A 7,573-nucleotide genomic window follows, 5' to 3' on the forward strand; every position below is an offset into this window, starting at 1 on the left:
GTCGAGTCTAAGGTGCCCTGGACGCAGAAAGTGCCGCTTTTAGCGCCAGGGCGAAGGCGGCGTGTGGGAGAGGAGCCTCCAGGGGTGGGTCGGAATGGAGGACAGTATGTTTTTGATCGGACAGCACTGCTCTGTGCGATCATTGAGTAGAGAGAGCGCCCAGAAGTTGAGAGCCCAGACAGCAGGCTCCTTGATGGACACGCAGGGACTTTGGGCTGGATGTCGGGCGCCCACAGTGACGCCGTTCTCGGAGAAGAGCTGGGAAGACGCTGAGACTTTTAGAAACACCCTAGAATATGCCAAGGGGGCAGCTGGTTCATCTGTCGATGTGGGGCTGCCTGGACCATCAACCAGGAAAAGGATGAAGACAGGAGAGCGAGGGCAGCCCAGGGACAGTGATGGAGTGGACGCTTCTGCGGGGAGTCGGGGCCGACACGGGGCTGGGCTCAGAGAACCAGGGAGAGAGCCGTGTCAGCCCTGAGGACGGGGCTCACACAGACAACGTCACTGCTTCGCTGGGGCCGCGGCTCGGGGGCGGGGGTGGAGGTGGGCATGAGCGCTGGATCCGGAGGCAGGAGGAGGGACAGAGGGACGCTGAGGGACTGGGGCTTCAGGAGCGGCCAGAGGGATCAGTTGATACTTGTGTCAAATGAAAGTGGTTGTGACGATTGTCCTGTAAGTGGCACAGTCCGCGGACGGCCCTCCTTGGTCAGCCGACTAGGCGTGTTCCCCAGGGGAGAGGCAGCGCGGGTGTGGACGCAGAGGGACGTGGAGTGACGTCGGGGCAGTGGCAACCAGAGGGGCTTGGTAGGAGGCGGGGAGCAGACGGGGCCCCAGTTCGGAGGGGCCAGTGGGGCTGGGGCGGGCTGGCGACCCCTTCCCTGGGTCCCGTTTCCACCTCTGCGCCTTTGCGTGGATGCGGCAGGCTTCACAGGCTTTGCAGATGTGATGAGTCGAAGGAAAAGCGAAAGTCAGCGTACAGCTTACACGCACCGGGGGACGCCTGCTGCACACGGGAACCCCGCGGAAAACGCTTTCGTTGTAGCAAATACTTGTCACCTGATCCTGGTTTCGGGGCCCGCCAGAGTCTGCTTTCACTTTCTCTCTAAATGCAGGTGTGCACCTTTCCAGGTGTTTCCCGTGCATCGCTAACCTACTGGGTTCCTCTGTCTTGACACCGTCCTTGAAGGCAGAGGTCTCGGTCCCTCTGGCCGCTCTGACGGCACCACGGACCGAGTGGGTCACGGGGAGCAGACGTGTACTTCTCATGGCTCTGGAGACAGGGGAGTCCAAGGGCAGGCTCCTGCAGACCCGGTGTGTGGGAGAGCCCGCTTCCCGGCTCACAGGTGGCGCCTGCTTGCTGCGTCCCCACAGGGCCGAGGGAGCACTCGGGGGGCTCTGCCTTCCTGACTGATCACCTCAGTACCGCTTCCGGGCAAATCAAAATGTTGGAAATATTACCAGTATTCCTCCCTTTGCTAATTTCTTCTCCACATTCTAGAGAAAGAATAGGCCGGGCGGAGACTTTGGGTGATGAGTCGAAGCCCCCCAGGTCTCTCGCACTCCACTGCCCCTGGGTGGGCGGTGCTGGTGGGCCCGGCGGAGGCGAGGTGACAGCCCCTCTCCCCTTAGGCTGAAGAGCAGCGGCGAGGTGGGGTCTGCGGCCCACACGATGGGGCAGCCGAGGGCTTTGGATCAGGGGAGGTGCGGGGGGCGGGAGGGACCCCACTGTGAAGCCGCGGCTCAGAGGAGAAACACAGGACCAGAAAGAGGACTGTATACACACAGTCAAGATGGTGGGGCAGCTGCTGGGCCACAGGCCGGCGGGAAGTTACAGTGTCGGAAGCCACCGTACAGGCGGCGAGCCGCCCTTCCCGTCAGCACTTTTCCCTTAAGTTTTAGAGATGGTAGGGGGGTGGTGGGGTGGTGGGCGCGGTGTGTCAAAGGAGCACAGGCACGATTTATATGTGTAATAATTTTGTCTTGCTAAGGGAAGCCTTGCTCCATCTGTGAAACTTGGAATTTTGTAAGCCAGAGCTGAGCACTGCATGTTTCTAGAACTTGGTCTTCAGCTGACGACTGTAAACATTTCACACACGCACCGCATACTTCCGTGGCAGCTTGCGTGGGGCTGGGCAGCACGGGTTCAGCCGAGGAGCCGTGAGAAGTTACGGGGCGACCATGCTCCCACGCATGTAGGAAAAGTAACATTTTACTGGGACCACGCCCGAAACCACTCTGTAGCTGAAAAGTGCTCTACAGAATTAAAGGGTCATTTCTCATCATCACAGGGGACAGAGGACTGCTGGAAACTCCCATGAGAAGGAAATGCCCACTGGGTCGGCCACGGTGCATCTCTGCCCAGGGGCTGGAGGTCAAGGAGGTAACCTTTGGTGGTCCCCGTGCCAAGCTTCGGGAGATGCTCACAGCCAGCCATTAGGCGGGGGGACAGCACGTGCCCCGAGAAAGCTAGGTTTCACTTGGAGAGTTTTCCTTCTTCATGCAGAGGTCTGAGTCTTCAAATAAATTACTGAATAATTGGATTTACGAACTGTCACAGGGAAATGGCGAAGGTCGCGGCCCCGGGGAGCCTGAAAATTATTTTATATTGTCATAGACTTTCACCGTCCTGGGTTTATACAGGGAGGACAGTCTCTTCAACAAGGGTTTGACGGTCTCTTCAACAGGAGGGACATGCCTTCGAGGCTGTGACCTTAAGCCATGCGCCGTTTCAGATACTTTCTGCTGAAGACAGCGTGCCCTGGCTGCCCTCCCGCCCTGGGGACTCTCCTGGACTCGCTGTGCGTGGGATTCGGTCCCACGGAGCCCTTCTGTCCTGCCGCACCTGAAACGTCCCTACTCTTCCCCCGTTATTTCGGAACCGTAAACCTTTGCTCCTGGTTTTTTTTTTTTTTTTTTTTTTAAATCCAGAAATTAACGCTTCTGGTTCATGATTCCTATAAGAATGGTCTCGATGGCACCACGTGGGGCATGAGACCTGAAATTTATAGTGTTGGGGACCACGTTGTTTCAGTTAGAATTTCCCCGAGTGGCGAGAGAATACACACCCTGTCCTCATCCCAGGGCTGGCGTCCGGGCGGGGTCGGTGTTGACTTCTGTGCCAATTTTTCTACCATCTGGACCCTGAAGCAAAACGTGGAAGAGACTTAGCTATAAAAGTAAGGCCACTTGAATTCTTACTCCTTGCCGGAGGAAAGTTCTGGAAGGGAACACACAGCGCTCCCGCATGTTGGACTTGTCTTCTGCGACCTCGCCACTAGAGGGCACCAGCTCTTGCCCCGTCTGCCTGTGGGGTGTCCAGGAAAGCCTGCCCTCCTGAGTCAGGGGTCTCTCCTGAAGGAGCTGGAGCAGAAGGCCTGCCCCCCGCCCCCCGCCGGCTGTGGGAGCGAGTCCCCAGTGGGAGCTGCTAGTGCACTTGTGACTTTAGTCTATTTTAGTCCAGCCCGTTTGTTCAAAACCTTTCCAAAATAGGGGTTGACGGATGGCCTTCTTAAAATTGGATTGATTTTAAGTCGAATACATCTTTTCTTTTCTTTTTCAACTTCTGCATGGCTCATGCTCCAACTGGTACGATTCAGGCCTTCCAGGGCAGTAAAGGGTCCAAACTCTGTCCCTTAGGTGGATAAATAAACAGTGGAATTCTTCAGAGCTGCCAGGCTGACCTCTTGCATCAGCCCTAAACTGCAGACGGCAGAGATTTAAGGCCCGGAGTTACAGGGAGGGGATGTTGCCGCTTGAGCCGAGGACTCCGGGAGACTCGCTCCCGTGTGAGTCTTCGTTCCCGTGCTTTAGTTTTTAAGGTGGAGTGAGCCCCAGATGACAGAGCCGATTTTCCTTTATTGGGCGACCGTTGAAATTCATTTTGTTGCTTACATCAGGCGAAACAAGAAAGACGTATGTTTCGCAAGCCTGGCCTCTGGGTCCCTGTTTGTATTTACGAAGATTTCTGCTGAATACCTGTTTCCGTTTCTCAGGAATCCTCATGACACCACCGTCTAGTATAAAAGAGATCGAAGGATAAGGCAGAAGGAAAGTGCCTTTTATAATACAGTCGAAGCAACTTTAACTTTTTTATTTTTGGCAGGAAGGTTATGGGCTTAAATAAAAGACTGCATTTCACTTCTGGGAGTTTATTTTTGAAACCAGGCATGGTGCTGTTCCATGTGCATTCGTGACCAGCGACGCCAGTAAGACCCTCAGTCAGTTGGCCGGAGGCCTGGAGAGGGAGGGGCCGAGCCTCACAGCCTGGGTCTCTTGGCTGTGACCGCTGCCCTCCCGGGGGCCTTGTGCTGCAGTGGCTTCATGTGTGCACGTTTGGATTTCCGGTGAATGTATTGGATCGTGATTTGAATTTCCAGTTGCATTTCCTTTATCATTTTTTAAATTAAATTGTACACATTAACATTTTTGTATTTGAAGATAAAAATCAAGATGGACTCTGCCGGCCTCCTTTACTCTTTCCTGGCCCTGTACCCGGAGATCGCTTGGTGCCTCACGCCCCTGGGGATGTGTAGAACCTGCCTTTGCTCTGGAAAACCTTGCATTCTGAAACAAGTATTTAGTTATGTTTTTTTGGGGGAGGGGAGGAAGGAAGAGGTGAGTATTCAGTGCCGGTCACTATTGTAAGTACTTAATTTTCCCCAAACCATTATAAAGTGAGCACTCATTTTTTCCACTTTACAAATATGGAAACTGAGGCAGATTTTTGTAACTTTCCCCAATTAAAGCAGCTCTGTGGTGCAGGTGCAGTCTGCCTCCGTCTGTCCCCTGCGGGCCCCAGGCCCCGGGCCCTGGGGTTCAGGTAGCTGCGTCTCTGCCCCTTCGCCGTGGGCCTTTCTCCCTGCCCTCGCTAGCAGCCTGGGTTAGAGATGGAGTATTTTCCATTTTTCTTTGGCTCCCATTGAGATAAGTTTGGAGCTTTTTAAGGAATGCTTACTCAATAATAAGGGGCGGGAAGATGGTGCGCAATTAGAAGAAAGAAGACAGAACAGTCGAGGAGGAAGCGGATGGGGTTAGGGAGCGCGAACTTCTTTCCCTCCTCCTGACTTACTCCCGGGCCCTCGCCTGCCTTGGGCCTTGAGTTCCCAGCCGGCACTGCCGTGGGCGCAGGAGCTGGGGCAGGAAGGCGATGCCTTTGTGTGTGGGCCACTCGGGGTCCCTCTGAGGTCGTTCTGGGCCTGGCGCCTGAGAACAGAAGGTCCTTCCTCGCACGTGCCCAAAAAGTTCCCGCCCTGGCCCCCGGTCGGTCACCCCTTTCATCCATCGTCCAGGACCCAGAGCCTCCTCTGCCCCAGCCCCGTCCCCTCTGTCCTGCTGTGTCTGTCTCGCGGTCCCCTGAGCTGGCGAAGGGCCTCCCCGTTCTCACAGGGGCTGCCGGCCCCAGAGCCGCACGGCAGCGCTTCCTTCCAGGGTCCTGAGCGTCCCTTCTGATGCCTGGCCTGTCTCAGATGGCCCTGTGGTCCATCGGGGTGGCGGGGGGACAGCCCTCCCTCTAGGCTTACCGGCAGAGCTGGCGTGACTTCCAGGTCCCGCTCATGAGCAAGCAGTCCAGACTCTTGGCTCCGGCCACTTTGTTCCCAGACTCGTGCCTTTGATGCCTCCAGGAAAATTACCGGCCAGATTCCAGCCACCGCATTTTATAAGTTAAAAAAAAAACAAAAAACTTACAAAAGAAACCTGTGTGTGTGTGCGCGCGTGTGTGCATGTGTGTGCGTGTGTGTGTGCGCACACGCATATACCAGAAGACGTCTCACCGTTGGCGAGGGAAGCCGTGCCCGTAGAACAAAGGCACATTTTTTTAAACAGAAAATACATTTCATCTTTATTTGTTTCTATTTATTACTCTTTTAGTCAGTTAAATAATATTGATTGCACACTTACTAGATTATATAGAGGTCAAAAGCAGACACACACAGAGGAAGCGAGGATCCTGCTCACGCACTGTTTTCAACCTCGGTTAAACACACACACACGCACACACGAGGCTCTTGACGGCACGAGGCCGCGCGGGGAGCCCCGGCTGGCCCCGGGCACCCTGACAGACCCCATGAGAACCTTTGTGCAGACGCGCAGCAGGCACCAGCCCCAGAAGCTCTTCGAGAATTACACAAAAGGCACTTTCCATCTGTTTTTCACTTTTTCAGTCAATCAGCAACTTAAGATTTGAGGATTTCTTCTCAGCCACGGGGGGAAGGTGAGCAAGGGGTAACTTCCGCGCCCATGGTTTCTGTCTGGCTTACGGTACGCGTGTCCATCGAAGGTCGGTCAGTAAACGAGGCGGCACCCGGCCAGTGCCTCCTGGGCCCCAGGACTGAGCGCCCGGAGTTTAGAGGGAGGGCAGGGTCGTGGTGGGTGGCACTGAGGTCAGGCAGGTGGGAATGGAGAGACAGGTGGCTTTGTGTGGGGGGAGGTGCAGCTGTTTCGCCGAGAGAAGCACCCAGGAAGTTCAAGAACATTCTGCCCCCACCTCCCCCCCTGCAGGCATGTGTGCACACACACACACACACCCCTGCATGCGCACACACATACACATGCACATACTCTGCACGCGTGTGCATGCACATGCGCACACATACTCTGCACACGCACGCACACCCACATACATACACCCCCTGCATGCACACACACACACTGTATGCACACACACATGCACATACTCGCACGTGCATGCACACACACTGCACACACACATACACTGCACACACGTACATGCACACACTCATACGTGCACACACACTACATGCACACACACACACACACTGCACGCATGCACACACACTGACAGCCCTTCCATAGTGGATGCCTCTTCTCTCTAAATGCACATCCAGGAGGCTTGCACACGGCTCATCCAGTCGCGTGACTGGGTGACGGTGGGTAGCTGGCGTTTGCACGGCCAGTTCGGCTCTGGCTCTTTTTGTCTGGTTGTCCCTCTGGAGTCACCCAGGCCTTTTGTGGCCCCTCCGTCGTCCCAGGCTGCAGTTCCTCACAGGTTCTTCGTCTCTTCTGGCCCCGACCCCACGCTCATGCAGGTCCAACAGGTCGGCTGCTCGCCGTTCCTCCCCAGGACCAGGAAGGGGCCCTCCTGCCTCCAGCCCACCTCCCGCCCGTTGGTTGTTGGAGGGATGACAGTGAGCCGTCGTCCCTGGACGGTGCCCGCTGGTGGCTTGGACTGTGGGCGTTGCCCTGTGTCTCTGGCGTTGCACCTGGTGCTTAGAGATGTCCCTCAGTCACCAGCAGCTGTGCCCGCTCTCCGGGAGCTTTGCTTCCTGCTCTGGGCCATCCTCTCCTCGTCCCAAGCGCCTCCCCACTGCCCAGCGGGCCTTCCCAGGCGGTTGGCTGGGTGAGTCTGCCTCATGAATCCTCGGACGTGTTGCTCTCCGGCACTGGTTGCTCGCGGGGACCCCCACCCAGGACGGCCTCTCCGTGAGGGTCCTGCGGAGGGGAGCGGCCTCTTCCCTCTGGCCCCCCTCCGGCCCAGGGGCTGTCCTCCTAGAAGTCTGCCCTGTTCTCACCCCTGCGGCTCCTCCGCCGGCGAGGCAGGGCCGGCACCCTG

General features: G+C 56.4%; 1 protein-coding gene across 1 annotated transcript in view; it reads left to right on the forward strand.

Annotated features, from left to right (window-relative positions):
- Positions 1-7,573, forward strand: part of RYR2 (ryanodine receptor 2) — a 561,319-nt gene that overhangs the window by 52,765 nt on the left and 500,981 nt on the right.

Source organism: Pteropus alecto, unplaced genomic scaffold (genome assembly GCF_000325575.1).
Source record: "Pteropus alecto unplaced genomic scaffold, ASM32557v1 scaffold189, whole genome shotgun sequence".
Lineage (NCBI taxonomy): Eukaryota > Metazoa > Chordata > Mammalia > Chiroptera > Pteropodidae > Pteropus > Pteropus alecto.